At 40.9% G+C, this 20964-nt stretch overlaps 1 protein-coding gene and 1 long non-coding RNA gene across 6 annotated transcripts in view; one reads left to right on the top strand and one right to left on the bottom strand.

The window, feature by feature from the left end:
- Nucleotides 1-20964, top strand: part of kcnt2b (potassium sodium-activated channel subfamily T member 2b) — a 65662-nt gene that overhangs the window by 3992 nt on the left and 40706 nt on the right. The window lies entirely within an intron of this gene.
- The window catches only part of LOC144043664 (uncharacterized), a 47731-nt gene that overhangs the window by 11433 nt on the left and 15334 nt on the right, over nucleotides 1-20964 (bottom strand). For 2 of the 3 annotated variants that reach the window (XR_013291135.1, XR_013291133.1), the window contains exons 5-8: nucleotides 19714-19825; nucleotides 19325-19457; nucleotides 19125-19243; nucleotides 225-442 (exon numbers count right to left, since the gene is read on the bottom strand). This is a non-coding gene — a long non-coding RNA (uncharacterized LOC144043664). The remainder of the gene's footprint in view (nucleotides 1-224; nucleotides 443-19124; nucleotides 19244-19324; nucleotides 19458-19713; nucleotides 19826-20964) is intronic. The other variant, XR_013291134.1, reaches the window with a different exon arrangement.

Below are 20964 nucleotides of genomic sequence, written 5' to 3'. Positions count from 1 at the left end.
ATACAGCCTTTGTTTGCCAGATGATCACAGGGGGATTTACATGGAAAGTTCAGCACTGTGTTATCAATTGAACTGGACTATTTTCCTGCAACATGAATGGCTATCATAAACAAAAACATTTATTTATTTTTTTAAACAGAGAAATGCCCGTTTTCACTAAAATTTCAAAGGAGTTTGGGCATCTGAGACAAAATTCATTGACAAACCAGAAATGACAAACCCACCTGAATGCAGACCTCCAGCCAGTGGTGCCTCCAGAATTTTTTCATTGGGGTGGCCAGATGTCACTTAAAAACTTGGGGTGGCACACCAAAACTAAAGGCCATCATTTCAGGATGTCATTAGTGTTGTAGTCAACCGACCAGTAGAAAGACTTAAAATGCCTACTAATACCACCCCTTGGTGGCGCCGTTACCTCCACCAAGGCTTAAAGGTTTGTCACCTGAAAAAAATGAACAATTAACATAAGATACGCGTTGGATTCTGGATGCTCAAATACAAAATGAGTAGGTAAGTCAGTAGTCAAATGCACAAATGGTTCTGATGAGAGTTGATATGGAATTATGAAATTATTTCATTGATGTGAATTGGATCTGAATTTAAACGTGGTTGGACAAGACACTTCTGATCAAATTCACAACTGTGAGCCGTTTTAGGAGTTTTTTGAGATACGAGCAGTTGTTCTGACTTTTTTTTTTTTTTTGCTTTGACTTACAAGCAACAATTTGAAATAAGCGGACCGTATGGTGGCAGTGAACTCAACTTCACAACAGGCAGCCATTTGGCTTTATAGCTCTTGAATTCCACTCTTTCTTGAACTCAGTTTACTGTCAAACTTAACATAATACAAGGCGACAACCTCACAGTATTGCCTTAAGACTGCTTAGCTTAATGCTAACGATAATAAAAATTGGCATGGATTGGCTAACGAATAGAAACTGTGTTGCAGTGTTGTAAAACTTGAAGCCGAACTATTTGAACACAAATCATTGAGCAACACATGTACAGACAGGGTTGGGAGGGTTACTTTTAAAATGTATTCCATTACAGTTACAAGTTACCTGCTAATAAATGTAGTTAGTAACGTAATCCAAGTACCATAATATTAAAGTAATGTAACTGGATTACTTTTGGATTACTCCAATACCGAGTATGCTCATGAAGACAAAATAAAAATAAATATCACCACAATATATATTCTATACAATGTGCCGCTGCTATTTGCGAGTGATAGGGATCCGGGCAGCCTACAAATAGCAAAAATCCATGTGTAATTAAAAGGCATTTAGGCGATTGATTGATTGATTGATTAATTGATTGATGGCCATATGCTGTTTTAGATAGATAGATAGATGGATGGATGGATGGATGGATGGATGGATGGATGGATGGATGGATGGATGGATAGATAGATAGATAGATAGATAGATAGATAGATAGATAGATAGATAGATAGATAGATAGATAGATAGATAGATAGATAGATAGATAGATAGATAGATAGATAGATAGATAGATAGATAGATCCAATGAGGATGACAATGCGTGACATCAACTGTTTAGATTCAGAATATTTATTTATTCAGAATATTTATTGTCATTGTCACAAGGGAACGACAAAACTTCGTTTGGAGCATCCATACAGTTGGTAAAGTGCAAAATCCTACAAAATAAATACCCATAAAATAACCCAGTGTAAACATTCGAGACAGTATAGGACATAGTACAACAAAGGCTAAGCGATTTAGCCGTGTATATGTGGTATGATGTTTAAATAGTGAATTGGTGGGAGGAAGATTTGTTTGGAAGGTGTAACTCACATTATGGTTGTAGGCTAGCGGGCTAGCTAGCAAGAAGCTACAGCGCGTAGCATGCCGTTGGACTCTCAGCTCAACCTTTCACTCCGAGTAAGTTCCAGTGAATACCGGTCGCCATTTCCTCCTCCCGGCCGTGAAGCTTTTTCAAATTGCCCACGTGTGGAGGACACGACTAGTCAGTTCGTTCGTTCGTTCCCACCTCCCCGACATGTAGGAATGGTCCCACTCGCGCGGGCGGGCACGCGCGCTATCTCTGTCCCTCTCTCTTTCTTTCTGTCTCTCTCTCACCCTCGCTCTCTCATCGTAGAAATTGTGATCCCTCGAAGTAATCCCCATTTTTAATAAATGTACCTGCAATCTGATTACATGTTTTTTCCTGTAAAGGAATACAGTTGCTTTTTTTTTGTAATCTGATTACTTAACGGCGGTACATGTATTCCGTTACTGATAGATGAGTAGATGAGGTGTCTTTAACTCTTTGACTGCCAAAAACGTTAAATAACGTTTAGTAAAATCCTACGGAGGAGCGCCAAAGACGTTAAAAGACGTTCACCAAGTTTTTTTTTTTTTTTTGGGAAACGGGTGGAGGAAAGCCTTGGCCAGCTGTGCTGAAAGTATCAAGCAGATCTAGTTAGTATAATGACTATTTTTGGCCCCTAGATGGCAGCGATGACTCTCTTTGGACAAGATTGGGTAGGCGTCAGTAGAAGACGTGAGGTGGAGCTAGAGTGTTGAGGGGACAATGTCTGAGGAAGCCATAATGGCGACCGGTTGCAAGCAGCTCACGCTTGAGCATTTTTTTCAAAGACGAAAAGCATCGACCAATGCTAAAGAGCACATTGATGACGACGATGATGATGATGCTGACTCCGAGGTTGACGCCGAAGTTGGAAGCGTTGACGCGGTGGCTATGATCACGTCATAAAGCCTCACCGGCTAGCGATGCTAACGCCGGAAAACGCGGAGCACAACCGAGCACGCTCAGGCGGACGTTCAATCGGACGACGAGTCCAATGCATATTCATCGGAGGAGTGGGTACAGTCTGATCACGGAGAAGACACTGGTTCTGGACTACGATGCCACCATGAATGGAGTGGATATGATGGATCAGAACATCTCTTACCACCCGGTATAGGAACTGAAGGACATGAGGAAGCCAGACGTAACACCACCGTAACGTCACCGTATCATGATCTGAGAGTAGACTTGATGGCAACATGGCCAAACACACACTGCAGTATATACTTGCTATTCCCCGGGAAAAAAAGCCAGCAAGAAAGTGTAGCGTCTGCACGCGAAGGGGCCATCGCAGTGAAACTAATCTGTTGTGCAAATCCTGCTGTGTGCCCTTGCACGCAGGGGAGTGTTACAAAAAGAAAAACTGTATTTGAAACATCCACATAATTGTAAATAGTACCACAGTTGCACACATTTGTAAATAGTTTGCCAAATTGTTTTGTCAAATTGTTACACTGTTGAATGGAAATAAACGTATTTTGCTATCAAAAACACTTTTTCATTGTTGGTGGTAGTGTTTTACAGAAGTAAAGCACTGTCTAGGTGTTTGTGGCATCATTCATGGGAAAAAAAAGGTGTCAAATTCACTAGAGTGCATGAAATAATATCGTTTCTCAAAAAGCTTGATTTCTCCGTTTTTTGTTTCAAAACAGAGCATTTGGGTGAAACTAACCATTTTCTATTGTTGATTACTGAAAAACGGAATAAGGTGGAAACAAACTTTTTTTTCTGATGAAAGATGAGAGTCCAATCTTTCATTTGGTAGTATGTGTGTTTCCATAGTCCAAACACAACATTTTCTGTGGACCTTGAAAGATCAGTCAAAATGCTTAAATCGGCTGGCACCCACGGCATCCCTTTTCTGAAAACGTCTGGCAGTCAAAGAGTTAAAGGAGATTAGATTTCCAGTAAGCGGAGCAACATGACTTATTAGTTCTGCTGCAATTTTCCATAACATCCTTTTTATTTCGTTTTAAAGTCCACTTTCACTTGACATGAATTGTAACATAATGGCAACTTGCTTAATAAAATTTAAAAAAAATGCCTCTCTACCCATCTGTGTTTGAGAAAATAACAGCCCGCTGGCCACTATTTGTGCTATGCAAATGACATGAGTAGTAAAAATACTCCTCTTATTCATGCTTCACCGGAATTGCCCGTGTGTTTGCTATCACCCAAATGCTTTCACAGACAAACGTGTGGCGACGCTAAGATGCTGATCTCCATGCAAGGAGATCATTAGCTGCAATAAAGTGGGCAGATTAGAAAGCGGGGCCGGGCTGAGATTGATAGTGACAGAGATCTTAATTAACGGCGGATCACACGCCGTTTTGCTGCCACGCTGCATTAATGGTGGAGTAGCCTTTAACCAGCAAAGTCAAAAAACAAAGTCATTGGTGCCTCAAAGCACCACGTGGTGCCACCGCAACCTTGCCGCATGAACACATTCGCACTCTTAAACTCCGGTAATCTCCCCGACTCGACCACGCTCCTCTACATCTGATTGAAGTGTCTTGAATTGAAGTGTTTATACTTCATTCAAAAGCTCTCCCGGTGAAATGCATCCTAAGGCCCTCCGGTGACACAATTTTCCCAACAAAGGGCGACAAACATGGTGCGTAATTCATGGCTCACACAGGGGGACCCCAACCTTTTGATTGCTCTTGTAAATCCTAATCTTGCCAAAATTTGTGGAGACAGTAGATCACAGCCCTCTAGTCTAACATAACATAACATAACATAGTTTTTATAGTTAACTTTTACCACTTGAACTTGACACAAAGGATTGAACTAAAAACACAGGAACACCAACACAGCACAGCACCATCTAGTGGTGGTGGGGGGGGACAGGAGGTTATTATTTAATAACATTTTATTTCAATTAGTATTTTAATATCTTATACAGAACTCTGGTTACATTTGTGACATGTTGTTAATAACTTGTTGGGTAATATATGATATTTTATTTTGATTGCACTTTACAATAAGTGACCTCACAGTGCTACAGGGAATGAAAATACTCATAAAAGCAGTTAAAGGGACAGTAACGTGAAAAAAGCTACTTTTTGGAGCTTTTAGCCACGTTAAAATGCTAATTCCTCACCAAAAACATCCCCGGAGTGGTGTTTTCCTCCATTCGACGTTTTCGCTCCTCTATGAGAAATTCTAGGTCATTCTGCTCTCCAAAAACCAGCCCCTCCCGACCTGAGAAAACAAGCTGTTGGAACATTTTGACGTCACGAGGTGCGGCCCCACCCCTGCACCGCCTCTGCGGACTAAACCTACGCCCACTTTCTCTGAGACTTCCATGGGATAGTGTGACAAAAGTAGCCTTTACCAGCAAACATTCTGTCCAAATGAATTCAAAGCAAACAATTATCTTTTACATTTGCAATGCCAAAGTGCAATGACAATGGAGTACCGCAAGATACACGTCACCACACTTAATTAATATTCATGAGTCTAGCGAGGGGGGTCAAATTCGGCAGGCCAGTCAAGCTAGACGCATGTAAACAGTCTACTAGCAAGATGTCTACTGCGCTAAAATTCTAATTCTGTCCGAGAATGATATCCCTGGTGCCAAATTCACAGGTATAGACGTCGAAGAACATACTAATGTTCAGTTGAAGAGATGGCTTGAGTTTAGAGGGCTGATCTGATCCAGAGCTAAAGTTGTTTTGTTTTTTCTCCCCTCAAAACATGGTCCTACGCAACGGACACTGACATTCTCCAGTTCCAACAAGCTATCCTTCCTTTCGCACCATACGCCCTGTCTGCCATATCTGCTTGTTTTACGTCTTGACAGTTGTTGAGGGGTACATTTTTATTGCTTTTTTTTTGTGTGTGTGAAGCAATCACAATTCTACTCGGAAATTCTTGGGCACAACCAACGAAACTCGCTATACCTCAATTCTTTCAATTATTATATCTTTCCCGCTTATAAACCTGTTTCCTTAATTTAGAAAAGGCCCTACAGATTATTTTTTATACATGTTACAGCTGCACGAAAGGCAAAAAAAATAAAAAGCAAGACAGGTCCGAACAACAGTGGCAACGCCATTTTAACGTTTTTCCTCGGCATTCATTATTGTCGTCCGGCAGTCGGGTAGTGCCAAACTCCCAAAAATAAAAATAAAATCAAGACAATCGCTAACCTCTTCGGGACGACGGTGGCCGGCAAGTGCAGGATTGTCATCGTAGGAGCACGCATGTATGGCCCCCAACAAAATGTTTACTACATATGAAGGTGAAAGTCTTAAAAAGCGTTAAACAGCTCTTTTAGACGTCCGCACAAGTTGATCCCCGTTCACATTTATCCCTCAAAAGTTTTGGCTTCGGGAAACGAATAAAGAATGCATCCTTCATATGTGGACGGTCGTAGTGTCTGGAGTCGTTTCTGCAAGTTCCATAACAGCTGTGTTTTTTCCCCCGGAGATAAACGAGAACTAAACTAGCGCTACTACCAGCATAGGTCGTCAAGGAGCCGGTTTCGGTTTGACCTCCTTCCGGTTCAAGCTGCTGAAGTCACGTGACCATGCGGTCTAAAAATAGCATTCATGCATTACCCCATTGGCCGTCTTAAAATCCCAGAAAAGCTCTGGCTGACATTTGTGTAAACTACAAGTAAAACTTTTGCGCCATTGAGGCTAATTGAATGAATAGTGTAGTGGTTAGCGTGCTTGCCCCTGAAAGAAGCAGGTCCCCGGTTCACGTCCTGCTCCTGGTGTTTTTTGTTGTTGTTCTTTTCCTTCCCTATTCTCCCCTCCTCCTCCACTACGATTTATTGCAGTTAGGAGCCGTTTTGTTTCAAATAATTATTGAAGAATTGAACATCAATCCAATTTCCACGTAAAGAAGACGTGGTTGTACTACAATGGTTAGCCGGTCTTGCGTGGCCTTAAGTGCTCGAATGCAGCGCTCCAGAGTTTTGTGGGCGGTGCGCGCAGCAGCTGGCTCGGACGAGAGGCGGGGTTTTACTGAACCGGGCGTTTTACTTCCGCATTAGAAAAATAACTAGCAAAATACCTAATATTTCATAAAAAAATTACAATTGCCATGGGGTCAAAGGTAAGATTGAATCATTATATGGCTATAGTTAACTGTGGAAGGTCTTAAAATAGCAAGATATAATCCCTTTAAATTATAATGAGAATCACGCTGGCGTCAAGCCGAAATCTCATAAGTCACATTTTGGCAAATTTTTACAAATTATTGACCAAAGTAAAATGTTGAAAATGGCTTGCTCTCTTTGCTGATGCAATGTTAATGTTAATGGTTGAACCAACATGCCATTTTTGGGGACTGCTGAAAAGTGTCTCTTTTGGAGGTACAAGGTTTCAGCCCGATGCCAGCCATAAGTATCAATCAGCCATCCATCCATTTTCCACTTAGAATTAAAATGAAATTTTAAAAAACATTTAAAAAATTTGAAAAATATATACGCAACATCCATCTTTCCATTTTTTGCACTGCTTATCCTCACTAAGGTCACGGGTGAGGAGGTCCCGGCCGCCAGCCAGTCACAGCATATACATATATACACTACTCACAAAGAGTTAGGGATATTTGGCGTTCAGGTGAAATTTATAGAAAATGTAAACAGTTCATGCTCCAGTGATAAAAAAAAAAAAAAACATTCTTTAAAAGAAAAAGAAATGAAAGGGGACAGAAAGAAAAACTTGTAATATCTGTCCCTATTCAACACACAAAAAAATTAAGAAAAAAAAGCCAACACAAAATACACACAGGCGAGGTACGCTAATTAATTCTTCTCATAAACTCGCCGTAATTCCAACCAAATTTGTTGCTGAATGTGAAAAAGTAATGCAAACAGGAAGTAGAACCCGAGAAATTCTGTTGATTTACTTTGCAGTTTTTACTACATAGTGAACATTTTATTGGAAGTTATGTGAAGTTTTACTCTGCATCGTTAAAGACTTTTGTTGACCGTATGATTTATAACATTGACTTTGAAAGATCAGTCAGAAAAAAAGCTGCAAACACAGTGGCATCCTGGCTGAGTTTATTGGCCAGTTGGTATGGGGGGGGGGGGGGGTGCATTTTGTTGCGGCATGAAAGAGAGAAGCCTTCTTGCTGTTAGGATGTGACTTTGCTGCGAGGTTCCTGCCAATTTGAACAGTCGGTTTGGTAAATTATGTTTTGTGTGTCCACACGGAAGATGGCGGGTGTTTTCATTATTTATTTTAAAGCCATCGCTCTAATTTAATGGACACTATTATATTCTCTGGCAGTGAGTCAATGGGTGTCATTTCTTGAGAGGATGCCAGATGACAAGACACTTAAAGGTAGTTGTTGCAGGGCAATGACAAGATTTTTTTTAGACAAAGCGAGTGACTCGTATAATTGTTATTTGCATCCCTTGACCCGTACAAACAGGCCTCCTGTTCTATGGCCCCCTTAATTTATTTCAGTTGAAAAGTGTTATCTATATTATTATTACTATATTAACTCATTCACTCGCAGCCATTTTCACTGAAGCAACCCCCTTCGATCCCTGCTGTTTTACAGAATTTTGACTGATTTTGCAAGGCCCACAAAATGTTGTGTTCTATTGCTATAAAAACATAGAACCTACCAAAAGAAAGATTAGAGTCTCTTCTTTCATCAGGGAAAAAAGTACATTTGTGTCTGTTTCCATTTTGCAACAATTAGCATTAGAATATAGCTAAGTTTCATGATTATTCACAAACCTGGGGAAAAGAGCTTGTTGCAACATGGCCCTGGTTGATCTCTTATACACTGCTGCCACCTGCTGGCCGTTTTTTGTAATAACTACCATTGTTTTAAGTGACCTCTTGAGGTCAGAGGCTGCATCAAACCCTTCTGGATGCACTACAATAAAAAAAACATGAAAAAAAAAAACGTATACAACATAAAAAACTTATAAATACGTTTTGGGATCATGGCAGTATTTAAAATAGAATGCTTTTATACGTTTTTGCGAGCAAATTAGTTAATAAAGCCCACAGCTAACTAAAACCACAAATTCACCATCTCCATAAAGGGACAAAGCAATTCCATTCAGTAAGTTTACTAAATGATTAGTTCGTTTGAACGAGTCATTTGTGAACAACAAAGCATTCCTCAAAAGCTACCTCCATGACAAAAACTGGCCACTTTTAATTCTATTCTAATTCTTTACTGATCAGATGTGTTTTGGTTCACGCAAGCGACTGTACAGTGTCCGTAAAGGGACAAAAGACTGGGGAAGGCACAGATTTTTTTTTAATTACACCTGTTTTGAAGTTGTATTTGTTTTTAAAATTACATTGCAGGCCCGGGTCCAATGCTCTGGCGGGCCATATAGGACCTGAGAGCTGTAGGCGCCCCACCCGTGAGTTTGAGACATTTCCGGAATTCTCGAAAAGCTCTTTAGTCTGCCATTTCTCAACCAACCATATTTCTCATCAGGCGTTTTTTTTTTTCTTTCGTAAGCATGCTCATAAACACAAACAACCTCCCGGCACAGTGCCGCACCAAATAACACATTACAGATGCATTGCTGCACAACAGTCAGCCCCAGCGGGAGCTCTCTGGAATTACCAACATGCCTTTTGTCCTCAAAACAATGTCGTATTAAACTGTCGCCTTAGTATCTCCTCTCGCTTCGTCTTTGTCTACTCGCTTCCAACACCCCCTAACTTTGCCTCACTACTAATAACCCCAGTCAAGGCCTATTCTCACCAGTGATACATCCCTACGGTCAATATCTATGCCGCTTTTATGTATTGACTTTTGAGTACAAGCGTGCCTGTGGATATGAGCGCAAGCATTGGCAAACTGTCCCATCTGTCTTTTACCAAACCGACGGAGCGCGTGATGAGAGGAGCCACTTGTAAAGAAGTTGATATGACGGAGGTAGTTGAAAGGAGGGGTGCAGTTGTAATGTATTTCTATGCTGGAAAAAAATAAACTGAACAAGAACTAACTGCACATGGTCGATGGTCAGCTGCGGCCTAGGGAGCGGAGATGCCTAATAAGACCACTATACCGACATGGCGCGCGTCCCCTCGGGTTAATTAAAAACAAAGCCTAATTGATATTGGCAAAGGTGGTAAGCGTTCGATGTGTTCTCACAGGAGTGGAAAGTCTTAATGAGACTCCCTTTGAGGAACGTTGCCGTTTCCTGGCCATTTTTACATGGAAAAGCTCCTTCTACAACTCTCGTGGATCTACTAGCTAGATAGACTAGACTGTAGTAGAGTTGAAGCTGTTGAATATTTTTACAATAAATTATTCTACCGATGATCTCATTGATTAATCTGGGAATTATGTAAAAAAAAAAAAAATTGCATTATTGAACAACAAAATGTGCATGTAAAAATGTGAAGTGTAGATATTTATTGTTATCCACTTTTCTTTGAGTGCATGTGGCTTTAAAAGGCGGGGCCCGGTCTGGTAAGTGACGTGGGTGTCAGCAAATTCGAGTGTACAATCAGATGTCATGAACTCAGGGCCAAATCCACTAAGAATGTGCTGCGACGTCCCCTAACAGCGCCAAAAATTGCTCCACATCTGCACACACAGCTTGCTCCCTGTTAACGTCCTATTCACTAAAGATATTGCTCTAATGATATACCAGCGCAAACACGCCCACAAAGTTTGACAGCTGGGAGCAAATTTGCGCCTAATTTATCACACATGGCAATGGATTTGCGCCAAGAACACGGCAGTTTAGTAAGAGTTGCGAGAAAGATTAAATTATCACAAAGCAAGCTTTGCGTTTTCCTCATTTAGCGCCATTAAGCTGCAGTGCGTAGAGAGGACGATGACGACATCGTTCGTTCATTCATTCATTAAAATACAAATTATTGGTGCGATCATTTTTTATATTTTCAGAGTTTGACATGGACATACAGTATGCATATGTCATGTGGAAATGATCGCAAAATACCAGTCTTCCCTCAACTTTTTTTTTGCGTCACTCAAACGGCGTGTGGTTATTAGCGTTGGCGTTATTGAATTAGACGCTGTTTATCAATAAGTCTCATTTGAATAGAGGTGGGCAATTTCTCCACCATATGTACTGTATGCAAATGACCTCCTTTACGTACACACAAAAAACACCGGCGCAATCTGGTTGGCAGCGCCGCAAGTGCTGAATTTCCCCATCTGCGCGTGTTTAGTGGATTGATTACACGCTCCCGGATTGCTCCATTTTTACCGGTTAGCGCCGCGCAAAAGCTACCCAAACCTTTAGTGGAACTGGCCCTCAGAGTTTACAGCTGGCTGTTGTGAGTTCAGGTAAGTCAGCTAGCCACTACCAATTCTGCCTGTTCAATGCCTCAGTGTCACTTGTGACCATAGCAGCTCATGTGATTGTTTGCTTCTCCTCTTCAAAAACAACCCATCAATTTCCATGAAAATTTGGAGCCAAAATCGGTCAAAATGTTCTTCATCATTTGAGTCACAATGGAACCTTTTCCCTCAGAATGCAAATGCCGACAACACATGCCGATTGAGGAGGCTCTGGACTAAATTGTCAAAAATCTGTGTGATTTGAAAGAGGAATAAAATTATTTGTCCTATTTGCGTGTTCCAAAACTTGAAGACAGATTTAATGTAAGAAAAAACACCTTTGCAAAAATGAATTTAATCTAACAGAGATCTCTGGACATCGTGACATGCTCCGAATATCACATAACAGGTGGAACTTCAGAGTGCCGAATGTGTCTCTTCCGAGTGTAAAATGGCTTCTTATAGTTAAAACCGACCGACTCTCTTTCATTTGTAGACAAAACATACTCTCTGGGTACTTTTCCATGAGCGATGGCGAAAACAGAGTCAGGTGTGGGCGTATGTTCGAGACAGATTCTGTTCAAGGACTAAATGTGTTTTCGCACAAAACGCTGAGAAGGAATTTTTTAGACTAAATAATATGTCCCAGCTTAAGGTCAAATTATACCGAGATCAACACCACCTGCTATCCACGTCCACAAAACATTTCAACAAGGTTAATATAAAGAATTAAAATGTTAACAATGTATAGCAATGGTTAATAAATGAAATGAAGTATTAAAAATGTTATATCTGACAGTGTGTACCCAACGAAAGTCAACAAAATGGTTGCATGAAAGAAGGACCTCAAACCTACTTCATTGGTTGCTTACTATTAAGGCAAGGTAAAGCTCATCTTTTGTTTGAAAGCGTCAAATGGTCAACAAGGCCAACTTTTAAAGTGCAGAGCACACTAGCCACCACGTTGATAATACAAATGCAGTATTTCTGTAACCTTCCTCCTGCTTTTAAAAGGAACCCTGGCTGTCATGACTAGTTTGCTCTATATTATTCATTTGGTTGTTACTAAGAGATTAATTTCTCAAAAATCATTTCCAGTTTAATACATTTTGTAGAAACTTTATTTGGACGCACGCCACCATTGTTATTTTCGTCGCAACGCATTCAGTGCGTAGTGACGTAGAATGGCGGCCGGCTCTCTTCCGAGCAATGTGAAACGCCTATAAAGAAAGCAAGGTAAGCCTCCGTAGCGTTCCTAAAGGGACGATCAAAACTCTTGAATGTGTCTGGTGAATGACGATTGCATGTTCTTCCTTTAGGAACGCTACGAGGCGTATGTCCAAATATAGTTTCTACACAATGTGTTAAACTGGAAGTGATTTTTGAAAAATGAATCTCATAGTTATGTTATTAACAACCAAGTAAATAATATAGAGCAAACTTGTCATGACAGTTGGGCTTCTTTTTAAGACTGTTGCAGCCGCAGTCAGCACCGCGGGCGGGGCTACAACCGGCGTAGCGGTCGACCGTTGTAACGTCCGAGTGATTTCAGTCTCGGCTGGTGTCGGATGTTGCTGGAGGTTCTCCCCTGGCGCGCAAGACGAATCACTAACACTCTTGTCCACCAACCACAGCTGCTTTATTCCCAAACCATGTTAGCGTTTAATACTCCACCGGCAGCGGGCATGGCGGTGATTCCTCTCATGTTTCTTTCCTTTCACAGATTTAAGATAAAACAGAAGGATGCTTCACACAGAGTTGATATGATGGCAATTGTCTGCTCTCATCTGCGAATAATCTAACGTGTGGAGACGGGGGGATAGATTGGCACTTGTTTTTTTAATGGAGTTATCCATAGTGAGCTATATTTTGTTTCATGCTTTGGGTAATTACTCTTCTCTTCCGAGACAAAGGGTTGCTAACGAGCGACGCTTGTGCCACGATGGGTTGAGTTGCAAAGGCTCTTTTCAGCGGGAAGATGAGGCAAGGCTGATGACGTCAGGGAGCAAACGGCCCGTTCACAGCAATGGATGATGTATGGAAATTGTAATACATGGAAAGCCACGGGTTGCACACAATCGCCATGAAAACATGTCACACCTACAAGATGTGCACAAAGGTATGTGGACTCACCTTTGAATATGTCCATTAGGTAGGGGTTTGTGCTAGAACCCTCAGTTACGATTGGATCTCAATTTTTCATCTCTCCAGGAAAATTCTATGCTTCCTACTTTGTGGGAAAATTTAGGGCAAACACGGACACCCTCTAGTGGTACGTGAAAGAACTACTGCCTGAATAATGTTCAGTTGTATTTAACTTCATGGGTTAATTTATACTTTTCAACTCTTTTATGTCTTTTTTTTTCTTATTATAGAAAATTTAGCCGTGAATTCTTTGGCGGAGAATATAGGTGCTTGTTGTTAGCACCTTAAGCAGCGGCCTGTTTACATCATCACAGTTACTTTCTCCCTTAATTAACACTATTTACACCCTTTTTATGTTATGTTGAGCGGTTTCACACTATTGCAGCAATTTGCCTATGATATTTGATTGAGAGGAAAATAATGGCTGTTTTTTTTTTATAATGCTACAACTGCGAGGAGCTTCACCCCAACTTTGAGCTAGCTGACGTAAATTCAGTGAAGAATGCATCCCGAAGGAGAGATACGCAGACAGAGGAGAAATGTCAGGGAAAATGGAGTAATAAAGTGAGAGAAATGACTAAATATGGACAGGATAATGGATCCAGTCCTTAGGTACAGTATGTGTGTTACTCGCCAATGGACAAACTAACGTCTGTTAGAAAACTACAGTTGTTTGTTTACGTTCAAACTCATCTCAAGGCAAATATGAGTGATGTCATATTCATATTGATATTCAGTTCAATTCTAGTAGCAAGCGTGTTTTTTTTTAATTTGGTAGTAGTATTGGTGTAACAATTTTAAGAACCACTAGTTTAGAGAATCCTTTAGGATGTTACGGTGTGGTCACGGAGCGGCGTGGTGTCTGTCGGCGTGTGAGGTGGAGGACCCAAAATGCAGGGAGGCAGGAGAACCACCGCAGGAGTGCGGGCGAGACTGGCGTGCTTTATTTTACAGAAAACACTAACCGAGGAACTGGTTAGCATAAAATAAACAAGGAACTGAAAAGGTACAAAAATCAAAATGACAGCCAGAACTCCGGGGGGTGACCGTGACAAGCGGCAATGATCCCACACGGATTGACCACCACCCGGGAACTAAATACACCCACACTAATTGGGTAACAAGCCACACCTGGGGCCAGGCACAAGTGGCTGAGGGCCCGGATTGGTCAACCCGCGGAAGGGCGGGAAGCCACTCAGGGCCCTCAACCAAAGCCAGATCTTCCCAGACATGACATAGGAGTTCTGACCTCCATCCTCTCAAACACTTTTAGGATGAAATACAAGTGTGATTGGGAGTTCTGGTTCAGTGACCTTAAGACAGAGGTGGGCATCGAGGGCCGCAGTCCTGCAGGTTTTGCGTGTTGCCCTTCTCCAACACAGCTGATATATGATCAGCTCATCAGCAAGCTCTGCATAAGCCTGATAACGATCCTGTTGATTGGAATCAGCTTGTGTTGGAAGTGAGAAACCTACAAAACCTGCAGGACTCCGGCCCTCGAGGACCGAGATTGCCCACCTCTGCCTTAAGACCTTATATAATTCCAATAATTCCCACAGTCACACATAAATCTTGTAGAAAGTCTTCCAGAAGAGTGGAAACTGTTGTACTCTACACAGTTGCTGCATTTTTAGTTCCATTGCTGTGTGTGTGTCCCAATATTTCCGAATACATAGCTCACCTATTGCCTTTCACAACACATTAATAATCAGACCGCATGCTAATTTGCATATGGGATCGCTTTTCACATGCCGGCCAGCAAATGAAAAGGCCTGTTTTTATCCCGATCCGATGAAAAGTGGAGATAGCTTGACACTAATTTACCTACTATATTTAATCTTTAAAACTTTTTGACAGAATTAATTATTTGACTACCGGTAATCATAATCCCTTAAAGAGGAAATTCAACATGTATTTTTTCTTGCACAGCTCACAGAGAACCATATTTATTTATTTGATTGCCCTTTGGCCAAGAGGTGGGATACACCTGGGACTGGTCGCCAGTCACTTGCAGGGCCCACATGGACAAACAGCCATTCACACTCACATGGACAATTTTGAGTCTTCAATCAGCCCTATTTGTAATCTTGTAGCATTGTGTGGTGTCAATTAACCTGCATTACAAACAAGAGGCGTCCTTTGGGTTTATTTATGACCCAGACGATCTGGCATCTGCTGAAGAGGGATTATGTTCTCTTGATGCATTTAGATGATTGCGGGAGTGAGAAACTTACTCTTGCCCAGATAGCAACAGACACTCGACGTGCTTATCTGTTGTCTGACAACACATTTTGTAGGTTATTATTCATTTTAGGCATTCTGAGTATTTCATAACAGCGCATTGGGGCACTGTCCATGATCCTTCTCTAAACTGTTTCCACACACATGTCGATTTCATATTGAAGCGGAGTAAGCGAGGCAGCATGTTGAGTGAGTGGTTTGCATGTCTGTTTCACAGTCCAGAGGTCCTGGGTTCAAATCTCAATTTAAACACCATTAAGAAGTTGTGAAACAATGTTTTGCTTTTACAAATAGTGTGAAAATGGTTCTTCTTTTGTGGGGGTATAGGAAGGAATAGGAATCATCATTAGACAATTAGGGCCCTATTTTCTTGGCCAAAGTTTTTTTTGTATAGTGCAGTTCATTCAGGCAATTCAAATGGCAAGTGAATACATTACATCAATAAAAAGTTAACAGTGAAAGTTATTACAGAACATTTTAAAGACAATGGGGAGTTAAAACTGGAGAATAAAATGATTAGGCTAATAAAAATGTTCAGAAAAGTGAAGAGATTATTAAATCAATAATTCATGAAAATGCTGCAATAAAAAAAATAATGTTTCATGCCCTGATTTAAATGAGCTGACAGTTTGAGCAGACCTACTGTTTTCGGGGAGGTTTATTCCACAGGTAATGAGCAAAATAACGAGTTGCCGCTTCACTTTGTTTGGTTTTCTACTTGTCCGGGATGACCCGAGGGCTTCATCTGGACTTTGGAAATCTTGCATGTATTTTCAAACATGACCATTCCAGGTTTTGAGGACCAGCATTAAGATTTTTTTTTAAATCTGTCCTGGCTCACAGGAGGCCAGGTAAAGATGTGATGACCAGTCCGGTCTCCCTGAGGAGCACAAGCACTAAAAGAAATGTATGGATGTGTAGAATAATGAGTCTGGATACTTTTGTCTATGTTGTGGTCTTTGGCTTTCCCCGTCTCAACAGTAGTAATCGCGAGTAATAATATAATACAGGCGTTTATCATCTGAACCATGCAACAACAAAAAATCGCCCTGAATGAAAGCATCAAGGGCACCTGTGGAGCGTTTTAAGATTTCAGGCATTATTAAGCGATTAGGAAAGTCTCTGGTTGTTTCACTGGAGTGTTCAAATCAATCTCCTGCTATCAACGTGTGGAATTAATAACATTTTGCTCCCTCGCCACAGAGACTCATTTTCAAGCTCCACTCAAGGACGTCACATTTCTTTCTACTGAGGACTACGTTTTCTTTGTTATCCCACATCCTGCCGTATGTGGGTCAGGGACAAGGCGTTATGTCAATCATTTCATCAGTGCAGCCTTGTAGAACAAGAGTGCATCTTGGCTCTTGAGCAGTTTTTGGAGCATGCAGGTGCCCAAGTGCAATTTACTTGCCTCTCGCCCTCATTTTTGAGTCTCCATAATATTATTGTGAGTCTTTTGCCTTTGCTTTTTCTGTCCTCCTATTAGAGATGACGGAGTACAGAATGCAACGTAGTAAACTTCCCGCTGCTTTATAGCTGTCAGCATTTTTCTGTGGAGCGCTGCGAACGAAGGGACATATTTCTTCTAACAAATGAAAACGGCGTCACCTGGAGTGAATTAGCAGTCAAGTGTTTTCCTTTGCGCCGTCTCCTTTTAGAGGTGAAATTATCATCAGTCTTCCTGCTTGTCCTTGTTCGATCTTGGAAATAAAGCATCCGCCACTGTGTTCACGCTTGCCAATAAAACAAATTTATTGATCCATTTAATTGATTTTTCTATTTTGAAAAACGGTCAGAGGTTTACAGCCTATCACCTTGAAAGTTAAACAAGGAGGTTTCCTTCACTTTTTGTTTAGCAGGATTACAACAAATAAATAATTAAAAACGACAGACGGTATTTCCCCATTACATAGCGTTTTTCGACCTTGGTGTGCTAGAGCACAATTTTTTTGAATGGATTTTTTTCAGTATACTTACCATGATGCCCTTACACATTGGAAAGGAAAGCCACAGTCCCCAATGGGCTTTTAAAGGGACACTTGACTCATTTAGCCATTTTCAGTGAAAAAAAAAAAGAAGTTAATATTTTGTCAAGGATTAATTTGATAATGTCATTATTTTTCACGTACATACTTTTAAAAACACATTTTGCCACTTGCTCACCTGTTTTCTGGGTTTGGTCATATGACGTTCACAAACCAAGCCATGATTGGCCTGAGTCCTTCACACACGAGATGACATTTTCAGTCAACAGCAAGTGGCAAAATGTTTTTTAAAGTATTAATTGTACAATAATGAAGTTAGCAAACTAATTATAGATGAAATCTTAACTTCTTACCGCTGAAAATGGCTAAACGAGTCAAATATCCCTTTAAGCTGTTTTATGAACACCAGCAAAACAGTAAAACAGTTCATGCAAACACACAGAAGCTGCTGCTGACCCCAGCTCAGCACAGCATATCGTACCATCATCATCATCATCATCATCATCATCGTCATCCGGCGCCTTGCCGACTGGCGTAGGCGATCATGGATCTCGCGTCGCAGCGATGGTGTCTGTCGTTCTTGCTGTTCCCAGCCATGTTGTCAACCTGTCCGGAATCTTTTCCCTCTGTCTGCCACTACTTCTCTTTCCAACAAACTTGCCTGTTGTTACAATATGTTCCAATGCTCCTTTCCGCATTATGTGTCCGATGAATTCTGCCTGTCGTTTTCGTATGTTCGCCAAAAGTTGTCGACTGTAATTTGCTTCACCAAGGACTTCTTCATTTGTTTTTCGAGCTGTCCACGCAGCAATCTTCTAATGAACCACATCTCTGTTGCCTCAATTGTTCTTTCCAATTGTCTATTGATTGTCCATGCTTGGCACCCGTACAATAGAAGGGGCTCGATGTAACTTTTCAGTACTCTCTTTCTTGTTTCTAGTTTGCAAGTATCCGTTTCATTTTGTGAAAGGTTGTTTTTGCTCTGCAAATGTGGCTTTTGACTTTGGTGTGACATCTCCCTTCTGATGATATAAAGGTCCCTAAATATCTAAAAAGTTGTACTTGTTCGAGGGTGGTACCATTGATTTTAATATTACAGGTTGGGTTGGAAGTTTTTCTGCTTATCACCATTGTTTCCGTTTTCTTGATGTTCAGGCTTAGACCCATATTGTCACTTTCTTGTACAATGACATTTAATAGAGCTTGTCAGTGTTCTTCATCTTCTGCTATTAAGACTATGTCACCTGCATATCTTAGATTGTTTACATTACGTCCTCCTATCAAGATCCCTGGCATTTCTTCTATGTGTCTCATGATATTTTCGCTATACAGGCAGAGCAAGTCTGGTGAAAGTACACATCCCTGTCTAACTCCTCTTTTGATCTGTATGAATTCGCTGATATCGTTTTCTATTCTTATTGCAGCAGTTTGGTCCCAGTAGATATTCTTAATAATCCTTAAGTCCTTCCCATCAATATTGAGGCTTTCTAACATTTCGATAATGTTATAGCATATTGTACACAAGGTGCTAAAACATGTGCAGCAATCACTTATTATAGAGGTATTTATAGGATATATTTTGTCATACTTTGGATTGCTTTGTTAAGTCCATGCCGTGACTTCTGAGTTCTGTGAATAAATCAGGGTGTGAGCACTGACCTCGTCACGCTCGTATGTACGACTTCTATTCCTGGCTTGAGCGTGGAGGTTGACACTTGCCACCGACTGTGCTCGCGGCACTTCTTTCGTCTCCCAGTCATACGATTAAAGAGCCGGTGCTGTCATGATTGGCGTGCCAGCATGAGTGGAAGCAGTGGGAGAGCCTAAGGTTCAAACTGTCATTCTCTCATTACACCAACCTCCTCATCTGCAGTCATCCCACGGTCTGTCTGTCTGGCTTGCTGGGCTATTTTGGCCCCGCTTTTCCTTTTCACGTCATGCTTTATGTGACCCACTTGAGGATTCTTCAAGTAATTGCGCACCGATCATCTACTGAAGCACAACAATGAAAAAACTGAAACCCTACTTTGGACTTTGAGGATTTTAAAATGTAGCATCTTTTCAGTCACTACGATGCTAAAATTGAACGTTACAGGGGACCTTAGCTTTACAACTAAGTTCCGTTGCAACGACACAGATGTTACCTGGGTTTGTATGCAAGTTGGACACAGACGTACTCTTTGACACAAACCAAGTGAAAAAGTCATCATCAACACATCCCCCAAAAAAAGAGAGAATAATTTCTCACCTCTACTCCTGTGTCTGTTTGGCACACTAGAAGGGCCGCAAATCAGTTCATTGCGGCCCATTCCAAAACGAGTAAATGTTGTAGGTAGAGACCTTCGTAAACCAAAGATTCCCTGTAATATTATGGAACTTTTATTAGTAATGTAAACATGAAAAATTGATTTTACTTAACTTTTGATTATGTACCAAATGTTTTTGGGACTTGTTGATTCTTAATATCAAATATGGCTCACTTGAAAGTAGAAAGACAAAACAAATTGATTTAGGACCAAAACCAGAAATTGGTTTGGAGACCTGCAATGTAAATCAACCCTTCCTATCCCTAAATGTCATGCTGGGACACTCTGCTTGTTTCTCAGCCGCTGTTTTTGTTCTGCGAAGACAATCTCGGTCGCACGCTGAAAAATAATCCATTTGATAAACTTGGATGGATAGAATGAGAAGCAAATACATGGCCAGTCTTGATATTGTAGAGGCAAACATTGACAGCGGCTCCCTACAGAGTAAGAACAATGGCTCAAGTAAAATGGACACAAATATCGAGACACACGATCAACAATGAATGAAAATCTGAACATTTGGGGCAAAGCTCTTTTCTGCCCTCAGTGCACAATACAAGGTAGGGGCATGGATGGGTGAGTTTGGGGTGGAAGCACACCATCAAAGACTTTAGATGTATTTTTTTCTCTCTTTAACCTTTTCAGGATGGACACAAGGCTATTGTAATGTCTTGTGTTTTTCCACCTGAATCCTTTCAAGACTTATCAGGCTTCCGTACTGCTCATGTTTACTCGAGGGAAAAGGCTGCAGCTTGAAGAAAACCACATGAGCCTCTTTCCTTGGGATGTTATCACAAGCGCTCCTGTCATAATTTGTATAGGCTTCAAGGCTTTTTGGTGAATGAAGCATTGAATAGAGGTCACGTTGTGCCATTTCAAAAGGTATATAAATGGGTCTGCGGAATACTTATTGGTTTGTTTGGAGCAAACAAGGAGCTCTTTGGGAAGGGAGTGGATATAAAAGAGATGAAGGAACTGTTCAGTTTACTAATGTGTTAAATGAGCATTTTATACATTGCTATTTTACAGTCATTCCTTTTGTCTAAATCGTCATATTTCAATGACTTAGGCAATTATGCTATGTGGCCCACGAAATATTCTCAAAACACAATACACTCGGCAGACAATTCACACCTGCAAATAAAGCCCAATGTCACAGTCTTGAAAGTGACCCCATTACAAAAATAGTCATG

The sequence above is a fragment of the Vanacampus margaritifer genome, chromosome 2 (assembly GCF_051991255.1).
Source record: "Vanacampus margaritifer isolate UIUO_Vmar chromosome 2, RoL_Vmar_1.0, whole genome shotgun sequence".
Classification (NCBI taxonomy): Eukaryota; Metazoa; Chordata; class Actinopteri; order Syngnathiformes; family Syngnathidae; genus Vanacampus; species Vanacampus margaritifer.
This window is presented reverse-complemented; position numbering and strand designations above follow the sequence as displayed.